At 42.6% G+C, this 23,927-nt stretch overlaps 3 long non-coding RNA genes across 4 annotated transcripts; 1 reads left to right on the top strand and 2 right to left on the bottom strand.

The window, feature by feature from the left end:
- Window positions 1-3,083: 3,083 nt before the first annotated feature.
- On the bottom strand, window positions 3,084-8,415 carry LOC140704295 (uncharacterized). 2 transcript variants are annotated; one of them, XR_012083389.2, is made up of 3 exons: window positions 8,269-8,415; window positions 6,201-6,317; window positions 3,084-4,228 (listed from the first exon to the last, which is right to left on the bottom strand). It is a non-coding gene; the product is annotated as an uncharacterized LOC140704295 (long non-coding RNA). The 2 variants fall into 2 exon arrangements; XR_013542710.1 differs by lacking the exon at window positions 8,269-8,415 and adding an exon at window positions 7,157-7,801.
- Window positions 8,382-23,437, top strand: LOC140704296 (uncharacterized). The gene is made up of 5 exons (XR_012083392.2): window positions 8,382-9,730; window positions 10,971-11,036; window positions 12,810-13,000; window positions 20,236-20,337; window positions 20,492-23,437. It is a non-coding gene; the product is annotated as an uncharacterized LOC140704296 (long non-coding RNA).
- Window positions 16,009-19,477, bottom strand: LOC110071710 (uncharacterized). Its single transcript, XR_013542711.1, has 2 exons — window positions 17,885-19,477; window positions 16,009-17,024 (listed from the first exon to the last, which is right to left on the bottom strand). It is a non-coding gene; the product is annotated as an uncharacterized LOC110071710 (long non-coding RNA).
- Window positions 23,438-23,927: the final 490 nt, after the last annotated feature.

Here is a 23,927-nt window from a genome sequence, read left to right as displayed (position 1 = left end):
AGTAAGGCACATGCACACATACACAGGCATTCTTATATCATATCTCATATAATACCACATCATATGACTGCTTGTTTATATGACGTGTGTGCATGTGTGTATCAGCTTTTCTTCTATTAACTATTTTCTTCAGAAACCCATGAAGAGTTAGTTAATTATTGGTATCTGTGGGGTGGAGACCGAGAAAAATTAGAGGTATCCACACGGTGGCAGCAGCAAGCGCAAATGAAACGGGTGAGCATAAAGGAGCGTATTGTCTGTCCTGTTAGAAAAAGGCATTTTGAGTGTACGATAATTAATTGCCAACCGGGAATGCTACTCAGCCCGAAAGGGGAAGGAATGGATGTCCACACATTGTGGCAACGCTTGGCAGGTCCTATCACAGAATGAGTTTCCTAAACTTCATATTCCACTGAGCATTCTTAGATAATCTCTTATCAAATGTTGTGGGCAAAACGCTAAAAGGGTGAATACGTATTTTGACATTGACATGGCCATGCAATGAGAAAGCTCTCTTTTTTTAGTCCAGGGTCTTCAAAGCCTTATTTAGGGCTGTTTGGAAGTACAGTATTTATTAACCAGACATTTTGTTGTGTTTGGGGGGAGGAAGCAGGAATGTTTCTATTTGGCATTTTACTTAATAGATCCCTATCTCAAGAACTCAATGGTGATTGCTTTCCAGAACTTCTTGGAAGCACATTTCAGTCGGCATGCTAGTTGGAGTCAACTAGGGATGGGCACAAACTGCTGTTCGGCTGTTTGACCCAGTTCAATATGGCACCTGCAAAGGTGTGTTCCGCAGGTCCTGAGCCGTTCCATTCCCCACCTCCTCTGTGTGGTTGGCCACTCACCACCAGCAGCATGCTTCTTTACTTTGCCCTCTTCACATAGCTGTCGACCCACAAGCAGCCCTCTTAATGAACCACGGACCACAAACCTTCAGATGAAATAAATGGTTTTGTTGTTCATGCAATTCATGACTTCCAGGAACAGTAGAACGGCCCCTTTAAATGTTAGAGATGCCAAACTTCTGGCAAGTTTGGTGAAGATTGGATTTGGGACATCCAAGTAATAGCCCCCAAAGAAGTTTCCCCCAGGAAAGTGTTTCCAGGGTAATATTAAGACGCAGGGAGCAGCTGAGATCATCTTGGGAGCTCCAGACATCAAAGTTATCCAAAAGAGATCCTGACAACTTTAGCAGAGGTCATGTGATTTCCCCCCTTCCGCTGTGCCGCTTGCCATCTAAAGATCATGCGCCAAGCTGTAGTGAGTTGGGATATTGGCTGTGACTCCTCCGTGTTCTTGAACATACTTCTGTGACCAGCCCTCTGGTTTCAGACGTTGAACCCAAAATCTCCGAGGATAAAATCCTACTTGTCTCAAAAACTCCTTCTCTGCCATCTAGTCCCAGCTTATAAAATTATTTTTTTTACAGTTTTTGAATTTACATCTCCATGACCCACTAAGATAGACGTCTTCTGTTTTTCAGTGTTTTGAGCGATGCATTAACTAGTACTTTCTGTTCTAGGTTTCTCTAACCTGTTGCCCTTTGGAGCAGGACTCCTCTGCCCTTCCCTGCCACCTTTGGAGCACCCCAGATTAAAGAAGGCTGTTCCCTTTTAAATATCAATGGCTCTCAGGGATCTCAAGCCAGAGTGGAGGGATGGAAGCATGTGAGCAGTGGATCCCTCAAGGATCTGTGGTGGGACCAAGTGCTCATTCATGTGGTCATAATGGCCCTTGTTTCAGTGTTCTGTCCTGTTCTGTTCAGTGTCTATAAAGAATCTGAAAAGAGAACGAACCTCAAAAATAGGGATTGGGCTTTCATTTTGTAATGAAAGGGGAAAATGAAAGAAGCTTGTATTCCTTTTCATGGTCCTTTGTCAATCTCCCCCCCCCCAAAAAAAAAATCTTAAAAATGAATGGTTGGCTTCAATGAAAAAGTGGGCCATACAGAAAAATGCTGTCTCTTTTATGAAAAAAATCTTTATGTTGTGTACAATGACTGGTAGAATCTGAGTCAATGATACAGTGGGGTCTCTACTTAAGAACTTAATCCGTATTGGAAGGTGGTTCTCAAGTTGAAAAGTTCTTATGTTGAATCTGCATTTCCCATAGGAATGTATTGAAAACCATTTAATCCATATCTGCTCTTTTCCGTCCATAGAAACTACAGTGGAACCTCTACTTAAGAACTTAATCCGTTTTCGAATGGTGTTCTTAAGTTGAAATGTTCTTAAGTTGAAGCAAAATTACCCATAGGAATGGACTGTAAACCAATTAATCCGTTCTGGCTGTTTTTTTGTTATGTAGAGGTGCATTTGTACATTAACCAAAGCTGGTTAATACGTACTCTACCACTATGGGGAGAATTTTTTTTTTAACCTAAGATGACCTAAGGTTAAAAAAAGAGCAGGAAAGGTTTTTTTTCCTGTTCTTATCTTGGATTTCTGTTCTCAAGTAGAAGCAAAATTTAGCAAATGGAGCTGTTCTTAAGTTGGATTGTTCTTAAGTAGGGACGTTCTTAAGTAGAGACCCCACTGTATAGCAATTTACATCTGAGCATTCAACCTGGAGGCGGGCGGTGCATCATGGCCTCTCCCAATTTGAAGAGACCCTTGTCCAGCAGGCTGAGGCAAAGAGGCAGTCCTGAAAGCAGCAAAATCAGGGAGCTGGACAGGGGAGAGACTGGATTTGTCTTCAGTGTGGAAGGGATAGTTACTCTCGAATTGGCCTTCTCAGCCACACTAGACGCTGTTCCAAGTCCTCGATACAGAGCACGATACCATAGTCTTTCGAGACTGAAAGATGCCATGAGGGGATATAGCAATTTGATTTGTGTTCACAATCATGGCCCTGCATGCCTTCTGTTTCAGGATGGGGATGGCTAAGTTTCTGTGTGACCTTCCTCTCCCTAACCAAAAAGGAAAATTAATTTCCAAACTAGGAAAAATGAATGAGGTGGTTATATTCAGGAACTACTTCCTGTCCTGGAGGCTGACTGGAAAATTCCAAACACATTGTGCCAGCTTTTCAATACATACCGAGAGATACTAGTTAACCCTGAGAAGCACACCTGCCACGACAATTTTGACACATTTATTCATATTTTTATCTGCACTCTTCATAAGATATGGGTGTATGCCTGAAGAAGTGAATTTATGCACCAAAGCTTGTGCAGAATCTTCCATGGTCTAAATAAAGGCATTACCTCCCTTACATTTGTATTGTATAAAGCAGTGGTCCCCAGCTTTGGGCCTCCAGATGTTCAACTCCCAGAAATCCTGGTCAGCAGAGGTGGTGGTGAAGGCTTCTGGGAATTGTAGTCCAAGAACATCTGGAGGCCCAAGGTTGGGGACCATTGGTATAAAGGACCAGATGGCTCTCTCTGTTGTTGTTGGTCAAGGAAGATGTGGAAGAAGGAGATCAGGAGAGGGAGGGAAGATACAGGTAGGTGAAAAGAGATGGCAGTGGCTTGAAATGAAGCATAGCAATGGTCCCATATGAGCTATAACTTGAGTAGGATGAAGGAAGAAGAAAAAAAAGCCACAGCTTCTGCTAAACTCTAAGGAAGCTCTTTCAAAAATGATCCTGTTGCTAATGAAAAGAAGTATCAAAAGTGCAGAGGATGGGGGGGGGGGGAAGAGAAGAGATCTCCTCCCCTCACAACAAACAATGCAATTGGAGGGAACTAGTGAGATTCTTGCCACAGAGCTGTTCACAAGCCAAGTCGGGCACTCCTTCTCACCCCCACCTCTCCCCCCAGCGTATGGATCTGGAGCTACTCCCACCTAATCCAATGAGTGCAAATAGAACAAGCCCATAATGTGAGACCACGTGTTGCATTTTCTGCATGGAAATGATTGCAGGCATTAGCACTGGGTAATTTTCTCTCTCTCTCTATTTCTGAAGCATTGTGAGGAGGGACAAAAACATGAGTAAAATTTTCCACAAGGACACAAACAGGAATCTGGGAGAGACAGACGTTGCTCTTGTAGAGGAGAACCAAGGTCCAGCCTTCGAGCATCTTCAGCTTACTCAACATCTGGAGAGGAGTGGTTACATTCTGGAGGAGGAAAGGGGGAAGGAGCCTTTCCGTTACACAGATCACTTTCGCAGCATTTCGTCACAAAAATGCCCTCTCTGGTCCTCTGTATAGTGTTACATCGCTGATTTTCAATCCAACGGTTGACACACCTGTATCGCATTCCGTCAAATCTTTCACCATCTGCAAGAAAGGAAACATGTGAATTTGGGACTGTTCCCTTTAGGATTATATAGCCTTACCTTCAGTACCACAGGTGCAAATTGTTGAGGGAGGCTTTTACTGGTACTCACTGCTTTTGCTTAGATACTCCCACCAAAGTTCTGCGCAAGGTAGTGGCAGAGCAGTCATAAGCTTTGCTAGGATGGCGTGCTGAGGGATGGGGGCAGCATTTCCTTTTTTCCTATTTTTCAACTACTCAAGCCACTTTGCACTTTGTGAACTCAGGCAGATCCTAGTATTCTGTAGGCTTGTCTGTTTCTCTGAATGTTAGGATCCCAAACGTGGTTCAAAAATTGCTTCTAAACTTTGCTTTCAAATGTAGGGAAAGTTGCTTACCAAAATCTGCCTACTGGGAAAAGATGCATGGAACAATGTGTGTTTTGGCCAGAACGGCATACAAAATGTATATGTTAGGGGACATTACATATTTAGAATTGCAAAATGTTCCTGCTTTTTTTAAAAATCTAATTTGGATTATGAAACTGATTGAAACAGACATCTGTTTGAACAGAAATGGGCCCAGACTGGAAAGAGACTGGTTTATACAGGAGATCATTCAGGTTCATAAGAAGAAGAGTCAGGGAAGTTCTACATTGCTAATAATTTGAAGACAAACTTTCTCCAAAAAACAGATGAACACACAAGAAAAGAGCAACAGGAATTCAAGGATATATGTGAGCAATGTGGGCGCAGATGATTATTGAAACACATAAATAAATGAACCTGTGAAGTATACATTGATGAAAATGTGAATTTTCAGGACTGGGCTGTTATTGGGGTGGAGCAGTCTTGGCTTTGTACCAAAACACCAGAATTCATAACATCTTCCCTCTTTTGGGCTGGTGGGGAGGTGTGGTTATGACCATGCCTCAGGGCAGACTGGGTGAGCATGTCATTGAAAATTTGAGTTTATGACACACTGGAATGATTTTAGGGGGAACAGGAAGAAAGTAGTTCAATGGTACATGAAAAGTGAAAGTATGTACAATTTAAAAAGTGCCTCTTGAACCAATAGTTTCCCCCCCAAAAAAACAACTTCTTGCTTCTCAGCCAAGTCTGGGAACACAGTTACTGATGACACAGCTTTGAAGTATTTCATTCATTTGTGACCGTTTTTGCACGTAAAGTAAATAAAGTGATGCAATGTGATTGGAATGAGAGCCGTTTTTGTCATGCAGTAATGCCACCTTTAAAAAAGCATGTTCTTGGGCAATGGACGGAGTGACTTCTAGGGAGCACGGTGGTTTCTCAGTTTCCAAGCTATGTTTTCAGGTGTTTGGGAATCTTAAGAGGGGTAAAAGCCAGGTGACTGAGCGGGGGATATAGGATGTTCTAAAGTTCTGAATTTTCCCCCATTTAGCTTCAAAGGAAGACTCCAGATTATAATATTTTGGGGGAGGCATAAAGCTTCTCCTCAACTTGACAAAGCAGAAATTAATATATTGCTATTCTATATTATATATCTTACTAGCCTTTTAAAAAAATCTAAATAACCCCCCTGATGGCAAGTAAATATAAACCTTAGGTTATGGCCTAATCTAGACTTCCCTCCCTCAATAGTGTCCTACAGATGTGTTTCTCCTTCCGAGGATGACGAGTGTTGCAATCCAACATGTCCAGAGGACATCACAGGGTGGCAGGAGCCACACTCTAGGAAAGTCTTCAGGATCTGCTGGCCTTCCATCCTTAAATTGGCAACTTGCTTCTCTGCTTACCTGTTCCTCAACTCCGGGACATTCTGCCTGTACTGGTGCATCTCTCAGGAATGCAGCTCTGACACTGTAGGAGCACGTAGAATGAGGACGAGGATGGCCAAAGATTTGGACAACATGTGATTACTGTCTTAAGATCACACTTCAAAAAACTCCATGTTCCTTTAGACTGTGGAGCAAGACAACTGAATGTTTATTTATGTTGCATTCCTGTGCCTTACCAAGAGTATAGATAGATGTTGTTGAACATCTCTCAAATTCTGGCTTGCATTCTCCTTTGTACCTTTGACAGCTTGCAGGATCCAGAAAGGCGCATTCATTACATCTGAGTCCCTGGGCTGTGAGGGAAGAATGGAAAAAGTGAAAGGAATAATTTGTATTTAAAACAAGCTACTATCAAATGTGAGATTTAAGAAGAAACCTGCTAAATCAGACCAAAGGTCTAATCCAGTACTTTTTCCCTTGGGATGTAAATGTTCACTTTATTTTGTGATAGTAAACGTTACAAAAAATCCAAAGGATTTCTCCATTTAAGATTAGGAGAGCACTGGGGCATTTTTGATATTTTGGCTTGTTTTTTTCTGAAAAAGATTGCATTCCCCCCAGACAACCCATGTTTTGGGCAAAGCCTTAAATTTTGCAGAAAAAGCAACATTTCTAGTAGAAAATACAAGGTTTTCATTGAAAATACAAAGTTTTGGTGCACATCCCCTTCCCAGCAATGGTGCAATGAAACAAGGGCAAGTCCTGTCGCTCCCAAGCATGAGCAAATAAATCTCCTAGAAGTTGATAATATGATCACTTAGTCATTAAGGAGGAGAAAACCAGCCAAATTGTTACAGTCTCTTTTTTGTTCTCATGGCGAACAGTCGGATATTCCAAACACGTATGCAGGACATAAAAGCACCCCTAGATTCTGCTGCTGATAATCACCTTAGTACTGCAGAGCTGGAAGGGACTTTATGGATCATCAAATTTTTGCAAGTTTTTGTAAGTAAACTCAGGCCATCTTTTTGTCTGGAAAATCTCAAGGAAGGAAGGAAGGAAGGAAGAAAGAAAGAAAGAAAGAAAGAAAGAAAGAAAGAAAGAAAGAAAATACCATCGCAAGCTGTAGGACTGAGAAACATCTAGATTTATAACCCAGCCCTATATGCCCTTTCATCTCCCGGTCTCTTACCGATAACGAAGAAAAGCAAAAAAGAGAAACCAAAGAGAAAAATCTTATCCATTTTGAGTCTCTCTCTTCAGCTGCTCAGAAGAGTAAATTTGCCAGGGATTGCAGAAATCTCTGTAGTGGAGAGACCTTGAGGTAGTACCGGCGTAACTCTTTCCCCATTTATACTTTCTGAGATTCAGGAACGGCCAATGGGGTGAGCTTGATGTTACGGCAATGCCTTCTTCTGGGAAGAGTTGTGTAAGTGTGATGTTCCTAATTAGTGGATGTGATAATCTTTTAAGAACAGTGTGCATGTTGACAGAGCTGTGTGGGTCTTCTCAAGAAAGCAGTGTTATCTGTTTCCAACTCTAGCACGTACAGGTTGTGTGCGTATGTGCTTATGTTTGTTTTACATGAAGTCCAAATTCTCTCCCCAGCCCTTTGCAGAAACAAAACAACTTCAGTCTCATGTGAAATTCTTTTCCAGCTATTGTGAAAATTGCAAGGATGAAGGAAGGCAAGTTAGGAGGGGGGATAACACTCTATTCAATTCTTGGTGCAAACCAAAGTGGACCCAAGGACATTATTGGGCATCTCAACTCAACACTTACATAAATCTCATTGAACCACTGGGTCTTCTCTAGCTGAAACTAACAATTGGATTTAGCCCAATGCCATTTTCTTTCATGGCACTTCAACCCTATGAGCCCTGAATCAATTGCAATTTTAAATGACTGATATGGCATTAGATGGTTTCCCTGTTCTTCTGCTGTCCAGATTTGTGATGCACTGAGGTTGAAGTGTTTACCTGCTTCTAATAAACGAAAGAGGAATTAAGGGGTTCCTGCTTTCGTTCTGAGGCTTTCCCCACTTGTATGGAACCCCTCTCATTGAGCACAGGTCAGGCAAGCCCCTGGATTGAAGCAGGGAGTCTTTAATTGGCAGCTATATACCCCTGCCAATGACATAGATCGTGGCCCACGGGACAAATCTGCCATCTCTAGAATTATTCTTATTAGGGGTGGGCCCATCCAATTTTTTGGACCTCAAAAACCTAGGCTCTCCATGAATTCCCCAATTTTGAGAATTTCAACCCACAAACATGTGCCTGCAGAATTTTTCCTTCTACTCACCTGGACAAGAGGGAGGCCTCATTCTAGGTCTTCTTCTCAGCCTCCGTTTCCTGCTTCTTGGGAGGAAGCTGCTGCAATGCTTCCTGGGGGTGATGGGTTTGTTGTTGCTCTTTATGGTCTCTAAAATAGAACTCCTGAAACGCCACTACCTCCAGGAAGCATTGCAACACAAAATGAAGGCTTAGAAGAAGGCCTGGAAGAAGGTCTTGAACTTAGCCAGGAGACTGGACTGTGCTGGAATTGCAACTTGCATATTACACCTTTGGGGGGATTGAATGGGAGGGACTTTGAGTGAATGCCAATCACTTAGAGTAGCCAATTGATTCCCTCTCTACCTCAGATTCCTTTTCTTGTCTTTTTACCTCAGTCAGGGTTCTGTCAGGGTTCAGTGTCAGAGGAAATCAGTTTGCCAACGTCAGGGTTCAATAGATTTATAAGTAAAAAGAGATAAATTTAATTAAACTAACTATACAATAAGGAGTGGCCTATTTGGGGTAGACTTGTCAAATATTAATCTGCTCTATAGGCCTCTGTCTGGACTTTCCTCTGCTATGTAGCTGGAACTTTTTATTGTTATAATTTTAATTCAGAATTTTACCACATATTCTGTCGAATAGAAGGCAGACAGGTGTTTATGGGATGGAGCTTTCAGATGGTTTTCTGGAGAAGTGGTCCCCCACCCATTTTGACACCACAGACTGGTTGTGTGGGGCGGGGTCTGTGCGCGGGGGAGCAGAGCACCCCCCGTGCTTGCACACATGCGCAAAGGGGCGGTGCTCGCTTGCACGGGTGCACAGGCACTCATGCACATATGCGAAGGGGTGAGGCTGCTCGTGGGGTGTGCACGCACATTCATGTGCATGCGCGAAGGGGCTGTGCGGTTAGGCATGTGGGGGGCAGAAGATCCACGGACCGGGGGTTGGGGACCCCTGGTCTGGAGAATTTTGGAGAATAGCAAGAGAAGTGAAAGGAAGAAAGCAACAGACTAAATAACATGGTCTTAAGGTTTCTACAGAAAAAGAAAGATAACGTAATTCAGTAGTTCTTCTTTATCTAAATTCTTGATTTTCTCTGTAATAAAAATTTGTGGCAACCCTTTCCAGGGATACACAGATGTGGGTTACCATTCCTCCTCCCCATTGCTTAAGACCACACTGCACAAAAAGAAGGAAGGAAGGAAGGAAGGAAGGAAGGAAGGAAGGAAGGAAGGAAGGAAGGAAGGAAGGAAGGAAGGGAGGGAGGGAGGGAGGGAGGGAGGGAGGGAGGGAGGAAGGAAAGAAAAAGAAAGAAAGAAAGAAAGAAAGAAAGAAAGAAAGAAAGAAAGAAAGAAAGAAAGAAAGAAAGAAAGAAAGAAAGAAAGAAAGAAAGAAAGAAAGAAAGAAAGAAAGAATATTCTGGACAGGACCCAACATCAAACAATAATTTTTTTTAAAAAAAGTTGTCATATGCATCCCTTTTCATGGTACATCTCAAAGTATGATAGCCTTTGTGTAGTCATGTTTGTTTTTTGTCCAAGTTTAGGTTTGATTTTACACATAATGATAAATTTTGGCTGGTCATGTAAGGGCCTCACACACGTTGCAGTAGCACTTAAGCTCTGGCAGAAGGCATTGAGGAATAAAAAAAGTTAGGTGGTCATATGACAACCAGGCAGGGGCCAAGGTGGTCAGTAGAGAGTCACCTGAAAAGGTTATACAGCTGGTATGCAGGCTGGTCCTAGTAGGTTTGGGTGCGAATGTAACCTTTTTGCCTAAGATTGTTCCAGGGCTGGATAATGGCATCACAAATGCCCTATCTCGTTTCCAGGAAAGCAGGTTCTGGTGCCTGGCACCACATGCAAACCTTACATCAGACCCATTCCCAGAGGAACTTTGTGGTCTTGGATGCAAGAAAAACTTGGGGATTATTCCATTCAGTTTTCCCCTTCACCTTGCAGGCTTACAGTTGCGCATGGGGAACATTCTGGTCCTTTGTTACTAGCAAGGATCCTACTGTCTCTTGGCTCACAGAGGAGGCGGTGATAATCTAGACACGGTGTCACAGCCTCCTCTATGAGCCAAGAGGCAATAGGTATCTTCAGACAAAGGGCCCCACACCCAAAACAATGCATGTACACCAGACAGCAGTATTTTTCTTCAGCCAGGTGCAGGGCCGCACTGATGCCTGTGGTTCATTTCTGATTAAACAGGCCATAGTTGTCTGGGAACAGGTTTCTCCAAGGGATGAAGGTAGATGGAGCCTTACTGCCTTTTGAATACCATGTGCACTGTTGAAGCATCTGGGAAACATATGCTGGTCCGAATAGGAGTCCCAATTGCTCTATCCGGTCTACATGCTTGTCTTCTTTGGTGCAATCAGGCGGAGGAGCTGGTGGTCAGTTCAAAAAAGGACAAGCTAGGAAGAGCACTGCACTAGTGGGATGTGCTATTCGAGGAAGGGGACTTGGCCATACTATTAAGATAATCTAAGATTGACCAGTCGGGCAGAAGTGATCATGTGTGGTCAAAACCATGGAATAAGGGGTGCCCTTGTCCACTCTGGGGAGTGTGGGCCTTCTTGGAGCTTCGCCTCCAAGGGGATGGCCCCCACTCAGTACATGCAGATGGTACACTTTGGATAAGATACCAATTTGCAGGTGTTGCCAGGGAGGTGATGGATAGAGTGGGTTTTCTACCTGACCACTTTTCTTTCCATTCCTTTAGGATTCAGGTGGTGATGGAGGTGGCAACACTAGATCTACCCCCAGAGCACACAAAAGAGATTGACAGGTGACAGTCATTGACGTGCAAAACCAACACTGATAAGTTTCTTTTATCTCATTTTTATATATTTTTAAAATTTTATTTATTTTTTGCAGTTTTAAACTGTGCCATATGGCTTGGGTCCACACTGAGCAGTGTACAACAAAGGACTGAGCACAATTAATAATCATAAAACTCAACATAAAAATTGATATGACACTATAAAATAAAATAATCAACAGAACAAAAAATCAGAAATCAACTAGAATAAATTCATCCATTCGGGTCAATAGAAGATCTGGCTGATCAGGTAGCGTTTTTTTTTAATTAGGTTGCTAAATATGCAACAGCCAATGGCTGGTGATGAAACCTCGGGCTTGATGGAGCAGTGTGCAAATCCAATGCACAGGGCATGGGGGCATGAGATGGAGCCAGATAATGCCCTTTTTGTGGTGCCACCTTGGCTGCAATAGTCCACTAGATGTGCTGCTGCTACAACTAGGGGGAAATGACTAGTTGCACTTTTACATGCCTAGTACCTCAATAATTTGGTTAGGTCGTCTGTCCTTCTTGAGAGGTGTACTACGTAGTGATGTGCTCAGGACTCTTGCAATGTGGACATTGGAGGCAAACATTGCAGCCATAGCTCATTGGTTGTCTGGTGGGAGGTGAGTAGTATCCAGCTTTTGTGGAGGTTGGGTCACTGCAGTGGATCCAGGTGATCCTGAGGCAGTAGGCAGGAACCTGTCATCTCTGGGTACAAAAGAATCCCCTTAAGAGGAGTTGGGGGTGGGATGTGGGGTTTGGCCAAGCTCAGGGGCTGAAGGGCCAATTCTGTTCCCAGGTGGCAAGGAGCCATAAAGTGGTGCCTGCCCACGTGGCCTCCAAAGGTCTGCCACTCCTGGTCCTCAGCAAACTGCAGAGGGGGGTGGTGGATCCATTGCCAATGTTGGGCCAGAAATTAACTGCTGATGTAACCAATCAAGTTCTGTACTTTCCTTCAGAGAGTGGACTAGATGTGATTATTGTACTGTTGATTGAAGGACTATGGATGGGGGAAGAGGGACCTCCAGTCTAATTTGCATTGATTTCTATGTCATGTAATCAACATAAAATAATGTGAATACGATCATCCCAGTTCTGGAGCATTTCCTGTATTATATGTCAGTCTAGTTGCCCCCTTTGGAGCTGATGTCCCTGAGCTTATAAGTGTGAGTGAGTGACATGGCTTTAGCAGAACCTAAGGATGATTTTCTCAGCTAATTCAGGCTAGTTGGGAATGGCTCAAAACAAAGAAACCAGATTTGCCAAAGAGCTTCTTTGCAAATACCTTCCTTTAAGTTGTTCATGTTTTTTTTTTGGGGGGGGGGAGGCCCTGGCAAAACAAGGTTTCCGTAGGAGAGAGAGAACACCCAGATGAGTATGGGGACGAAGAGGGCATGTCCCTTTGTGTGGAAGAAAGAATAAAAGGGAGGGGATCGGTGGGAGCCTGGGAAGCGAAGATGGCCTGAACTTTGAAAGAGTGAGTGGTGAGTGGAGAATATCAGCATCACGTTTAGTGGGACAGAATTAATGGGATGGGATTAATTAATTTTGACTTGTGATCTGAGCACTTGGGCAAATGGAAGTTTGGAAGTTTGGAATGCCTGCCTGCATGGAAAAGGATTCCAAAACGTTTTGCAACAAGTGTTCCTGAGATACCACCAAATGTCTGTGTTGCCATCATGACACTGTTTCTAGAAGACCTTCTTTCTTCTAGAACTGGGACTTCATATTTAGATACATCATATTTTTTGCCAGAAGAACATAATGACACCTCCCTGAACACCCACTCTTATTCCTTGCTCAACCTCTGGATAATGAATAAATTGACCTCACATTTCATCTCGACACAGTTCGTCCTGGTTCTCCTCTGTGGTCAGAACTCAGAAACCCAAAGATGAACATCGCTCTTCTGCTCGGCTTTGTGATGCTGGTCTTCTGCTCTGCAGGTAAAGAGGAAACTGGCTCAAGGGTTAGCCTACAGAGAAGATCATAATCGGGAAGGTCTCAGTGGGTCATTTTTGGGTAGGACGTTCATTCAGACATTAATGCCCATGACAGAGGACTGCATTAGCGTAATAAAGGGGGAAATGAAAAATTGAGAGGCTCTTCTAGGGGAGAGTCGGGAGACGTGACTAAGCTGCCTGAGGTGGAGCAGGAAACACTATCCCCTCAAGTCAAGAGGCAAAATACCTAAAGCCAGACAAATTAGTTAGCCGCATTTGTTGATTAACCCCACACACACACACACACATGCACCTCTCTCTAGCATTAAAAATATAAGGATAATAAAGGAAATAATTAGTAACTGGTGTTCTGAAAATTGATACCATGCTGAGGTATTTTTTCCCAGGCCCACCAGCAGAAGAAGTAGCACTCCTGAGCTCCTTTTGCCCAGGGCCTACCTCCAAGGTCATGATGTGTCCCCTGAGGGCAGACTGGGTGGGGCCGCTTCAGACGAGTGGGAGGGAGTGCCTTCATTTAATAATTCCCCCCCCCACACACACACTCCTTTCTGTCTTTTAGCCAAACATGACTGCCAAAGGGGTTCACATTGGAGGAAACCCTGACCAAAATTAAAATGAAATGCAGTACACAGTGACTGGGTGTAGGTTGGGGGGCCAGGTCAAAGGGTCTTGGTCTAAGGATCAGGTAAGAATGTCTGGCAGGGGGATAACTAGGTCAGTAACCACAAGGAATAATCTTCGTCACCAGCCCCCACCCTTACTCTTATTTGTAGATAGTTTTGTAAGTTGAGCCTTTAATGCAAAGGTGTCCAACCTTTCACCTTCCCTGGGCCACATTAGAAGATGAAAATTTAGTTTGGGCAGCATGGGGGGGCAGCCCTAGCTGTCCTCTGCAGCCCCGCTCCAAACGCGCTTGCCGGCAGCTGCGATCTCAGACAGCAGAGGCTGCCAGCTTTGACTCCAGCAGCTTTATGGGGCCGGGAGGGGGTCCACCTATTGACGGGGACGGCGCAATGCCGTCACGCAGCCCACCTCTCCCCTCCCCTCCCCTCCAACTCCTTCCTTCCCTCTCTCCCCCTCTACTGTTGTGACATGCTCCGGCCATATTCCGGCCGCAAGTGCTGGCAGTGTATCTTGAAACTTTGGAATTTCTTTAAAAATAAAAAATTGCACTGGGCTGCATTATGAGCTGACCTGGGCTGCATGCAGCCCTCGGGCCACAGGTTGGACAAGCCTGCTTTAATGGCCACTTCTTTCATTCTATTGAGATCAGTAAGCAGGTGAGGGACATGGTTATAGCTTAGAACAAGCATGATTTCTTAAAATACAATTTACGGTACTACCTAGGTTATTACTTTCCATCTTCCAACACAAAAAATCAGATAGTAGTAATAGCAGTAAGTAGTAATAATCATTGTTATCATCTTAAAACTAAAGTGATGGAAAGGACCTTATGTATCTTCAGGTCCAGCTTCTTGTCAAGGAGGCACAGTGGGGAAGTGAACCCCCGACTTCTGGCTCTACAAGCAGATACCTAAACCACTGAGCTATCCAGCAGTTCTCAGTGGGGCTGAGCTTTAATTCTTTAACATGAGATTCCCTCTCACAGACTTCCTTTACTCTCCCTTCCATGATCTTCCTTGTCTTCTGCAGAAAGTCACATCCTACAGAATGATTCTCTTCATAGCACCCTTCCAAAGTCCAACTCTGTTTGAGTCTCTTGAGCACATCACAGCATCCCTACAGCATCCCTCTCGTTCATTACTAACCTCTATTCATATGCAAATACTCCTTTTGGTATTTGCTAGCCTCTCTGAAGTCCATCAAGGTGGTCCAGCTAGAAACTTGTGCTGGTGGGAGACAATCATCAGCATTCATCCATTCGGCAAGCTTTAGTTTAGCTTCTTATAGTTTAGTATTTAGAGTCTGAAATATATGCAGAAAACTTTTCCTTATTTTAGCAGCTATCTAGGGGGGTGCTCATGAAGTGGATGGGTTAGGGGCTAACCTAATCTCTAATTTTATTTTATTTGGTATTTGCTAGCCCCCCTGAGAGACAATGCCAACCTAGTAATAGACTTTTAAAACTGGGGTGGATTTCAGGCAGCCAGTGAGAACCCTGCATCATTAATTGAGAGCTGCATCTACTTGTTTGGGATGTGCTGATTTATACCATACAACAATATCATATTGTGCTATGGAGGGACAAAGCTGTTGTTCTTATTGTTTGTGAGTGTACACCCCAGTCTGACTCAGGCAGTGTCCTGTGTATGTTATTTCTGGCTGCAACTATCTGTTTGGTGTTTAGATGATGTTCTTCTAAGTCAGAGATTGATCTGGAGTGATACCCAAATATGTAAGGGTAGGGCGGATGTTCCAAAATCTTGCTTTCCCAACTAACTTGGAACTTCTCTGCTGCTCTGTTCTTTAAGTGGAAAGCACAGATCTGTTTTAAAGGTTTGTTTTTGTTTTTGTTTCTTTAGTTTTTCTGTAATATAAGAAAATATATTCTATTGCAGAAATAAAGTATTCTAATGTTAACAATGCTACCCTATGGGAATGTGTCCCTTCAATTTCTCTAGTGTCTGTGTCTGTGTTGAAATACAACAGATTCTTCAGTTTTGATGTAGAATGGGGACCATGTTTATCAGACTATGAGGTTTAGTAAGGAGGTCGAATTTTTTAAAGCAGCAATTGATGATGGAGAGGATCATGTGCCACTGTAAGGTCAACAAATGGTGCTCCAGTTATTTTATGTGTTTCAAAACTATCTTCTGTATGCTGTCTTAGATTTAAGATTTGAGCTATACGACTGTTGCCAGGTATAAAGCCTGCCTGTTCTGGAATTAAAAGAGGTTCAGTTTTATGAAATGATTTAGTATCATTCTTTCTGTTGGGGTTTTTCTTGCAAAATTATGTTTTTCAGCAGTTTCAGCAGAGTATATGGCGCTCTAGGCAGTCCAGTAATAAACACACGCAGTCCGACAGCATTTCGTGCAGCAAAAGTGTATTTACAGCAGCAGCATGGCAGGCATATGTGATCTCCAACCAAGTGAAGATAATACTGACTGTACAAGTCTACATATATACATTCTTACAACCAATCACAATACAGATTACCTCATAGCATTACATCAGCTCTAGGTTGCATCAGCCTTGCTGAGTCACCCTGACTCATTCTCAGCACACCTGACAGTCATGGTTGCTCATTACAGCACTTGATTCTGGTCAGGCCTATCATTTATTCTTGGCACCCCTCCAAATTTTAGGGCTGATCAGAACACACTCCCAGTTTCTCTGTTAATTCCATATGCTTCTATATGCTCAGGGATTTTATGTGTTATGTTCCTCTCTGACTCTCATGTCCTTACTTGTTTACCATGTATTTCATGTGTGTGTACCCTGAGTTACCCATGTGCCTTTTGTACTTTATTCACCAATATTCACCTCTTTGGTGGGATTCCTTTATTAGCTCTTTGTGACCTCCTAGGTGTGTGCCTCTCTTCTTTAACTATGTGTTCATTTTCTGACTCACTACAAGTCCCATCTTCCTCTTCTTCTTCTGAGTCATCACTGCAAGTTTCTTCAGCTGCTTGCTTAGGCTCTACCTGACTTCTGTGTTCCCTTTTTCTCTCTAAACATGGAATGTACACTTGTGTTTCTCTGCTATTGGAACATTCTCCTGCCTCTTCATTAGGCTCTATCTGTCTTTTGTGTCCTCTTTGTCTTTCTATATATGGAATGTGCACGTGTGAGTTTGCATGTATTCTGTCCCAGTTTTCGTCCTCACAGAAGCTTGCTGATCTAGAAATCACATTTTTATTACCATCAAGAAACCTATATGCCTTAGAACCTCTTTCGTAACCCAAGAATTTCATTTTCTTTGCCTTTGGTTTTCCTTTCCATCTTGTTTCCTTTGGCACATGAACCCACGCACTGCAACCAAACACTCTCATGTGTTTTATGGAAGGCTCCCTTCCATACAGCATGAAGTATGGTGTCTGATCTACAACAGAAGAATAAATTCTGTTAATTATGTAATACAAAGTAAGAATTGCTTCAGCCCAATAAACATGGTTCATTCCAGCATCCTCTAGCAAAGCATCCTTCATTGTTTGTAGGATCCCATTCCTACGTTCAGCTACCCCATTCTGAAAGGGTGAATATGGGCTTGTCTTCCTGTGCAAAATACCAGCATCTCTTAACCAACTTTGGAACCTTTCTGACATGAACTCTATTCCTCTATCTGTCTGTATTTGTGCCACCTGCTTATCAAAGCGTTTCTCCACGTAGGCTACCCAATTTTGGAAATGTTTATACACCTCTGACTTATTTTTCATTACAAAGCAATAACCGTATCGGGAAAAATCGTCTATGATTGTCAAAACATATCGTGATCCACCCATAGATGGCGGCAGAGGACCTATAACATCTGCGTGTACAAGCTCAAATGCTCTCTTTGTTTTTCTTGTCCTTTCTTTAGGAATTGGACTAATCTTAGACTTCGCTAATTTACAAACATGACAGTCTAGATAATTCTTACATGTTTTCACTTCTGTCCCATTGGCAAAGCTTTCCATTTTCTCTATTAGTTTAAAACTTGCACACCCAAGCCTCCTATGCAATAGGTGTGCACACTTTTCATGATCTGGCACATTCTTTACCACATTAGCTACTTTGTTATCATTCAGTACATACAAATCATTTTCTTTTCTCACTTTGGCACAAACATCATTCCCTATCTTTATAATACACATGTTATTCTCAAACATTACTGTATATCCTTCTTTTGTTAACCTTGAAATGCTTAGGATGTTGCATTTCAGTCTGGGTGCATATAAGACATTATTAAATTCCCTTTCAAACCTGACACATAAACCTTCCCCTTTCCAGCTACAGGAGAAGTCTGTCCATTTGCCATTTTCACGAAGCTCTGTTTCGAAGCACCTAGAAAAGAAAACACACTCTTATTGTTAGATAGATTATTAATAGCTCCACTGTCCAAGATCCAGCTTGTACTGTCCTTGGGATTATCTCTTTCTGCCTGCACGAGATAAGTCCTCCCTTTGCTTCTCCAGCTGTTTGCCTTTTCACAGTCCTGTTTCAAATGCTTCTCTCACTTACAGAAAAAACACCGTTTCACTGCAAAAACTTTGCTTGCTTGCTCTTCTCTTCTAAAGTCAGCTTTTCTCCGCTGTGGGCTGTGCCTCCTTCTCTCAGGACTGTCATTTCTCCTCCTCTAGGGGCTGTCTTTTCTTTCCTGTCTTTTTCTTGCTTCCTCTAAAAGCCTTGAAGTAATATATTGCAGACTCAAATCTTGCTTTGATATAGTCTCTAGACTGATCACAAGATTTTCGTAAGATTCTGGCAGACTACTCAACAATATATAAAATTTATGAAGTTCTTCAAATTCCATACGTCTTTGCTGCAACTAATGAAACAGATTCTTCATTTTCTGTAAGTGATGGGACATTGTTTCTCCAGGTTCTAACCTTGCTCTATACAGCTTTCTGGTTAGGGAAACCACTGTTCCTGCTGTGTCTCTCACATATATATTTTTCAAAGTGTCCCAGCATTCCTTAGCTGAAGTTAGTCCTCTTACGTGCGTCAACTGACTATCTTCCAAACACAAAATAATCGTAGAAAGAGCTTTTTCATTTTTCCTTTCTTCCTCCTTGTCTAGCTCATCTGAGGGATCCTCCACTATCTCCCACAGTTCCTCACGCCTCAAAAACATTTCTGCCTTGACTGACCACATCTGGTAATTGTTTTCGTTTAGTCTGGTCACAGGAAAACCACCCAGACTCCCAACCAGCTGCATCTTGCTGCTTGTTTCCTTGTCCTCCATATTTCCTCCCCTCCTGGGCTCTAAACGGCAGAACTCTTCCTTCCCTGGACTCTAGCCTTTCCTTTCAGTACCCACTGGAACTCACCGCCTTTCTTTTAGTCACGCAGTCTGCACAGGGCGTAGCGCTGGGCCCATAACCTTCTTGTTGGGGTTTTTCTTGCGGAATTACGTTTTTCAGCAGTTTCAGCAGAGTATATGGCGGTCTAGGCAGTCCAGTAATAAACACACGCAGTCCGACAGCATTTCGTGCAGCAAAAGTGTATTTACAGCAGCAGCATGGCAGGCATATGTGATCTCCAACCAAGTGAAGATAATACTGACTGTACAAGTCTACATATATACATTCTTACAACCAATCACAATACAGATTACCTCATAGCATTACATCAGCTCTAGGTTGCATCAGCCTTGCTGAGTCACCCTGACTCATTCTCAGCACACCTGACAGTCATGGTTGCTCATTACAGCACTTGATTCTGGTCAGGCCTATCATTTATTCTTGACACTTTCACTTTGTACAAGTGGCATAGTAGGGAGACTGGCTTGAAACTTTGGGGATCTGGTGATTCTTTGCTTGTTATTATTTTTCTTAGAAAAGCAAAGCATGCTGCTTATATACTGTCCCATAGAGCTTAAGGCACTCTCTTGGTGGTTTACAATTTCAGACATGACTTTTCTAAATGTCAAGGGGAACCTTTACCTTTACCTTACTATACCTCTTCCTACAATAACAATTTCTTTCATCTTCTGCCGTACTTTTAGAACTTGTTTATTTGCCCCGTGGTTATTAAAAAGAGTTGAAGGAGCCATTCTTTTGTGTTATTCCCAAAATGCTTAATTTGCTCACTCCCAATGTCATTCAATCCTGCCGCTTCACCATTCCTACATCTTTTGATGGCTTCCTCTTTTTCGGCCAATATGGAGGCAGTGGAAAGTTCATTGGATTCACTCTGAATATCCCATTAGTGGTTTTTTATTTATTATGCATTGATTGGTCTTCCCCGCCTGGAGCAGTCAGGTATGCTGTTTGGTGGGAGGCTATATTTGCAGACAATGTCCTTTTGTTTCAATTGTTGTTGTTTTTCTCTTCAGTAGCTCTCCCAGCTTCCTAGCTTCTTCTTGCCATGTCAACCTCTGTTCTAGTATTTATCCAGTGACTTATTTTTGTTTCTGCAAAAGTTGGCATCCAACTTCTCCCAGCTTATATTGTGTGTTCACTAAAAGGATTTTCTTTGAAGTGTGAAATATAATCTAAGTATTGGGCATGTGTTTCCACAGTGAGACCTAGGATGTTGTTGTTCCAGCATCCGCTTGTGGCTATCATGTAGATGTTTGCAAGGCCAAACTAGAGTTGTCTTTTCTTTCTCAGCCCAGGGTCTTTGGTGCCGTTTGGATACATCCCTGAATCATGAAATCAGAGATTGCTACACTTGTGGAAAGAACCAGTGCTTCTTGGACGCAATTTATATCCGTAAGTTCCCTAAATCCCACAGCAGTGGGCTTAAAGTGGTCTGGGATATTCCTTCCTTTATTCGTTCCACTTGATATTACCCTCTTCTTCTCCCATGCTTCTGTCACTGTTCTTCTGAACCTCCCATTTAACATTGCTGATTTTTCTCATCTAGGGCGCCAGTTGGTGTCCTGGACAGCAGGCTGCGCTGATGACAAGACCAAATGCAACACCACGGAATCAAAAGATCGTAACGGACGTAGGGTTTTCCTAAAACGAATCACTTGCTGCAGTTCGGATGAGTGCAATGCTGTGCAACCACCCAGATACCTTTGATGGCATCAACTCTATTAATTCCTAAAGGATCAGCAATTAAACAAAACAGGATATAGGCTGCCCTGAATATCACTCGTGCCTGACGCACCCATATTCCATTGAAGAAAATACACAATTCTCATGCCTCACACAACCTCTAGTGAGACTACAGATCTCTAAATTTCCTTGCTTCCATGGTGCTGCGGTTCTAAAAAGTGATAATTCTAGACTCTGTAGATGCAAGTTCAAACGGTGTGTCCTCCGCTAGTATTCTTGAGTGCTGCTGTCCATTTGAGCATGTTCTTGCTAAACCTTTTGTGTGGGAAACCTCTGCTTAAAGCTTGTAGCTGCATTCTGTTCCAGTGACGTGGGTACACTCCTGGCAGGAAGTGGCAGCTGCCAGCAGGTGGGGTAAACCCTTATTCTGCCCTTTTGCTTAGAGGTAGAGCATAAGATCAACGAGTTATTTCAGCCAATCCTAGTTGCGATTAGTATCCTATCTGAATTCTAACAACATACTATGTTACTCATGCTAAGTCAATAAAAATTGTTCTCGGGGTGTTGCCTGTAGGCTCCGCTGGCTCTGACATCCGACTCCTTTATACTTTCTCTAAGGCAATTAGACTTCATCTGTTCTGTGATCACCCACACTTTGGAGTAGAGGGTATCTGCACCTGTGGGAGCAAAACCATTCAAGAGAGAAGATGAAGAGAAGGGATTTACACAGGAAGGAGTAATTCATTGTACTGAACACAACTAATATGAAAAGATGCATCGGTGATAATGCTGATACTTACATCTCCAGAGCCAACTGCCCCTGGTTTAGAAGTCAGTGCAGGCATTTGCTGTTCCACATCAGCCATATGCCTTGGTGTGCAACAGCTAATGCCTATCCTGACTCCTTAATTTGTGGTGATCCACCACCAAGATGTACACCACTGAACCTATGCTGGTGCACATTTTCACTTGAATTCCAGACAGTGGCTCTGAAAATGGAGGACAATTTTTAGTTAAGAAGACCAGGAGAGCTGAGAGGGGTCAAAACAAAGGATATCTGGTCCAATGTTCTGTTCATGTGGTGACTGACCAGCTGCCTCCCTGAGGGCCTGGCGTGCTCTGGTCCATGGGGTCATGAAGAGTCGGATACGACTTAACGACCAAACAACAACAACAATTTTAAGGAAGCACACAGAGGGAAAAAAAACTGCAAAAAGAAACAATTAAAAACACCAAACCTAATTACAACCACAAATCCACACACAAAGACCCCTCTCTGTCTCTCAAACAGGAAGATAAGGAAGCAAGCAAATAAAGGCAAAAAATACGATCAAACTCCTAAATCAAAAAGACTAGAATATGGAGAGATTTCTCTTTCCAGCCTGCCTGAGACTAACATCAGTTACTGATAACATGGCTTTTATCATGCTTAGAGGCTAAGAAATACTTTTTTATTTATGTTTTTAATTTTAAAAGATCAAATACCCTCCCATGTCTTCTACTGAAAGTTGTAATGCTTTTTTTTACTTAATATAATCTTATTTTTAAGAGCATTAATATTTTAAGAGATGCATTCTCTATCTTTTGCTCTTTAAAACTGTTTTATAGGCTAGAAAGCTCCTATATTCTGAAGTATCTGCCTGCAATTTGTCTTCCTTTTAAAAATAAATTTTGAGAGTTGTGCCTACAGTTCTCTTCATAACAATAAGACATTTGGATATTACAAGAACTTCACCGTGCCCTTGTGCATATGGAGTGTATAAGCAATGTAGATAAGTTTGATAGAGAAACAAGCCAATGTTGCCTGACCTTGAAACGAAAATGAACATTGAGATGATGGTTGTTGTAGCTTTTTTGGGCTGTTTGGCCCTGTTCTGGAGGTTTTTCTTCCTAACGTTTCACCAGTCTCTGTGGCCGGCATCTTCAGAGGACAGGAGTTCGAACAGATCTTTTCCCAGGCAGTCTATAAGTCTCTGTAGGACACTTGAGGGAATCAAGCATCCTGTTTATGTGTCTTACACCTGCTCTCTCTTGATTAAGCCAGGCATTCCAGAGAAAACTGGATCACCATCTGTCATCTCTGCTATGATCTGGATTCCTGCAGTGAGCAGGGGTTTGTCCTTGATGGCCTTGTAGGCCCCTTCCGACCCAATTATTCTACATTTCTATAATTGTACATCTAGGATGGCCCATGTCACCTAGGAAGTGGGAAAGCTCTGCCCTCACACAGGGAAGAAAACACAAGGTTTTGACTGTAAGAGGAAATACAAGAAGCTAGTAAAGTTTTGGATTTTTGTCTAACATCTCATCCAGAGCCACACATAACGAAAATGGAAGAATATTTGCCATTGTTTTTTTATATAGGGTTTTTTTTTAAAAAAAAGATTCAAAATATGTTTTGCAACAGGTGTTCCCTGCTTCCACGGGGTTCCGGAGAATGGGATGGATCCGAAAGACAGACAAACCACAATACTGCTGAGTAGAGCCCAGGGGATCTCAGCCGGGTCTTGTCTATTCCTTCTTCTCCAAAAGCCACACTCCTTTAATAAGCCAAATAGCCAACACAGACATAACCATGAGATATACTCAGATTAATCTGGGCTCTAGAAATCTTTGGTAGCGAACATATAAGGCCAATTAATATTCCTCAGCTAGTCTGAACAAGAAACAATGCTTCTAGATAGAAATCAATCATTACTGTTTTATTAATAAAAGTTGTTAAAGTAAAGAAACCAAATGTTTAGTTGGTACATTTTCAATACAAGGCACAGATAATTCCTCCCCCACTCCAGCTAGAAAAATAAAGAAATGAAACTATGCTAACTAATATAAAGGGTAACATAGTCCATCTCACGTGTCCTGGGTTCACAAGCTGTTGTAGATGCAATCCAGGTGTTTCCCCTCAGTCCATGGCAGAGGAAACCATTTGTAATCCATGATGGAACACACACTACTTTCTCTCCTCCATCGCTTCTTCTTCCCAGAGTTCCCAAGGATGCCTAACTAACTATGTTTTGGTTCTGTGTTAAGCAAAATTAAATGAAAATAAGGAGAAATTTGGTTGGGGAATGTACGTCTCACATGCTAAGCGAGTGCTCTACCACTTGAGCTAATTTCCCAGCTGGATGGCAGGGTTGCTCCACAAACTCCGAGAAGCAGACAGATGCAAGTCTATGTGTAGGACGTGTGCTCCTAGGTCCTGGTTCTGTGCATAGCAAAAGAAAAGAGGAGAGACTCAACTGGAGAATGTGGGCATCGATCCCACTACCTCTCGCATGCTAAGCGAGCAATCTACCACT

Source organism: Pogona vitticeps, chromosome 2 (assembly GCF_051106095.1).
Source record: "Pogona vitticeps strain Pit_001003342236 chromosome 2, PviZW2.1, whole genome shotgun sequence".
NCBI classification, from domain to species: domain Eukaryota; kingdom Metazoa; phylum Chordata; class Lepidosauria; order Squamata; family Agamidae; genus Pogona; species Pogona vitticeps.
This window is presented reverse-complemented; position numbering and strand designations above follow the sequence as displayed.